Source organism: Malus domestica, chromosome 04 (genome assembly GCF_042453785.1).
Source record: "Malus domestica chromosome 04, GDT2T_hap1".
NCBI lineage: Eukaryota > Viridiplantae > Streptophyta > Magnoliopsida > Rosales > Rosaceae > Malus > Malus domestica.
The window spans coordinates 30,647,353-30,650,713 of NC_091664.1; the positions used below are offsets into that span (position 1 = coordinate 30,647,353).

The following is a 3,361-nucleotide window of genomic DNA, read 5'->3' on the forward strand; positions in this document are numbered from 1 at the left end:
ATTCTCAATTTCTATGCTCAATTCTTTTTCTAGTTGATCATAAATCCAAAAGGGAAGTACATATATTTGGCTTGTATTTTCTGCATGAGCATGCATTCAAGTTCTTTTTGCCTCCTCTCATTTCCAATAAAAACATCCCAAAGCTATGTATCCCATTGTGCTCCTTGCAGCAGTAACAGAAATGGTGGTGTGATCTTTAGGGTAAAATCTGCATATCACAGCACTGATGTAGATATGCTTGAGGAATGCCGGTTGAAAAAACTAAATTCCATATGTTGATTAGGTCAATGCTTTGGTAAATAATTAGATGTACCCTTTTCTTGGGCTGGAAACTGATTAACTATAGTTTACTAAACATTTTTGAATATTTCTTACATAAAATTACTCTCTCTATTCTAATTACTCGAATTTAATCGTTCCCTTGGTTATCAAGAGCCACGGGCTAAGAGTTATGACATGCCATTTTCCTAATCTGAGTTATGACATGCCATTTTCCTTTTAAAAGATATTTATATGGATGTTCAAAACGTATATTTAGCTGTGCCGGAAAAGACTAGTTTCCCTTTTTTTCTTTATGGAAATCCAAGTACTTAAGATTTTGATGGAGCAATTGTCGATTATATTATCTTCAGAATGCAAAACTAGGTTTCATGCATCTCTAAGCTATCTGTATTTTTGGATCCTGTTGAACCCTTTCAGATTGCAAAAGTAATGATTACAACCGGAAAGCTTCTGTCTGAAAGTTCAACATCGACAGTCACTGATGAACTAAAGAAGGAAAGCAGGATGCTGAAGGTGGACAATGTTACTGCACTTGTTGCAAGTAACAAGGGAGGCATTTATTCTATGTTCAATTGTGGATTAATGTCGTTGCCAACTGCAGTTTGGAGATCTTCAGCTCGAGCTAACATCAGATAAAGCCAGCATAGGGGCCGTAATCAGCTTTGCTTTTTGGTAAATATACTTGCCTGTAACAACCTTACTTCTCTTTCGTGGGAGCTAGCTCAGGGCATCCAAAACATCCCTGAGAGTTCATTGCAGTATGCAAATGACAATGCTTTGATGCTGGCTAAGGTGCTCGAAAATAATCCGGCCCATACTTGTAGCCGTTGTTTTCTGTTTAAACCTAGTGCTGCATACTAACATATGAAAATCTTTGAATGCAGTCTTTGAGGGGCGCTCTGCTTGCTGTCTGCTATTCATCAGCGTTATTGTCTGCTTTTACTACCGTCGGACTTTCTCTTACCCGGAAGACAACTAAAGTCACCAAACGAGAAGTGAGCTTCCTGAGTGTTCTGTCTCCCTCGGTTTTGCCTTTACCTCTCTCTGTATATGCAGAAGTCGATCAATGTATTTTATAATAGAATTGCCCGATATAAGTGGAATTTAAATGTTGCTCAATAACAATCTCAAGAAGTGCATAAGAAGATTTTTTGTTAACAAAACAACTGTATCATGTAATTAACTCAGAATAATGTACAAGGTTGAGATCTCTTCTTTTGTGTTAATGCTGATTGTTGTTTACTATTACGAATCCAGATCCTCTTTGTGAGGATCCTGATAATTTGTGAATCGTGCTTGTTTATCGTACATCGTGCTGTCGGAAATCATTTTAAATATTTTTATTTAAAATTAAACACAAAACGTACTTGACAAAAAATGACCGCACGATGTACGATAAATGAACACCATTCACGGATCCCCACTATTCTCACCAAAAGGATCCCAAGAGGATCCTGTTGGTGCTTTCACATCGTTTTGGGAATTATGTACCAGTTTATCGAAAAAAAATTGACTGATTTAAGCTATTGTTCTTAGGGCTGGTTTGGTATTGCTGTGCTTTGAAAAAAAACTGCTATGAGAATAAGCGGCTGTGCTGTGAGAATAAGCGGCTGTGAAATAAATCAGCAGAGTGTTTGGTAAACTTTTTTGTAAAAGTGCTTTTGGAAAAAAAAAAGCAGTCTGATAGTGGGTCTTTTCATTAAAGGAGCACTGTAGCTCCGTGTGCTTTGAAAAAAAAAAACAGTTTTCCAAAGCTGCAAATAACAGTTTCAGCTTTTTCCTTTGATTTCAGCTTATTCTCACAGCAGCTTCCAAAATAAGCTATTTTTTTTTCAGTTTACCAAACACCTAAAACCCTCACAGCTTTTTTTCATGGGTGCTTTTTTTTTAAGCACCTCACTCCCAAACCACCCATTAGATTGCAACAAGTAGTAAACTACAACATGACGATAGAAACTAGAAGGACCAAAGTCGAACTTGGGCCAAACTACAGGGAGCAAGATTTTCGATGCAAATGACACCCAACCCATAAGAAGACCAGAAATCAAAACGATACTGGAAGTTGTTGCATAGTAAAAGAAGGCATTTTTGCTTTAAAAAAAAAAAGAAGGCATTTTGAGCCCTACAAACATATTTCACATGGTGCATCACTGAGTATGGCTGGCTTGAAAGGCCCAAGTTAACGTGGTTTACCATATTGGTTTACTCATTGTGAATGGCTTAGAAGGCTCAACGTCAACGTGTTTACCATATTGGTTTACGGTTTTGAGCATAAGCAGGCATCTGGCGAAAGGTTATTATCATCAATTCAATTCTCTTAAGCATGGAGATTAAGTCAATGCTAACCCTAAATGTATATCTCACTGTTGCTAACTAATTCATTGATAAAAAATGAGGCCACCGGTAAGTACAATTAAGCCCAAATTAAACTCACGTTGAGGAGAAAGCAAAAACAAACTAGTCAGTGGTGGATCCAGGAAATAATATTAGAGGGGTCAGTAAGAATAGCGCATGCAATTTATTTTTTTACCAGAAATATCATGCATATCGCCATTTCATCGAATCTTGGCAGATCCAAAGTCATTTGGAAATGTATACTACACACCTTTTAATACTTCATTGCGAGGGTAATTAACTTGTTCTAAGGCTGCTCCCATATGAATGCTTAACAAAGAAACACACTTATCTTGAACACACTAACAATGTTTGATATCATTGCATCCCATTAATATGTTTGTCCAAGAATGATGATATTTTGTTATTCACTGAGATCACCATTTCATTCACTCTTTTTTTCAGACATTTTATCAAACAGTTGAAGGGCATGTATGAAGTCAACTCTAATCTTCAAAAAGGCAGCACTCAAGGTATTCATGGACATTCACCGAAGTTCGAAAGATCAACACCCAAGGTATCCATGGACGTTCACTGAAGTTTGGGGGGTCAGCTAACCCCCTCTGCCCCTCAATACATCCGCCACTGAAACCAGTATCTTTCCATCCGCCAGCCACGAATGACGACGGAGGTTATTCAAAGACAGACTCACATGCCGTATGAACAGACAGGTATTAGTTCAGCA

General features: G+C 37.6%; 1 long non-coding RNA gene across 1 annotated transcript; it reads left to right on the forward strand.

Moving 5' to 3' along the window:
• Nucleotides 1-932: 932 nt before the first annotated feature.
• On the forward strand, nucleotides 933-1,407 carry LOC103427752 (uncharacterized). Its single transcript, XR_003772799.2, has 2 exons — nucleotides 933-1,074; nucleotides 1,167-1,407. It is a non-coding gene; the product is annotated as an uncharacterized lncRNA (long non-coding RNA).
• The last annotated feature ends 1,954 nt before the right edge of the window (nucleotides 1,408-3,361 follow it).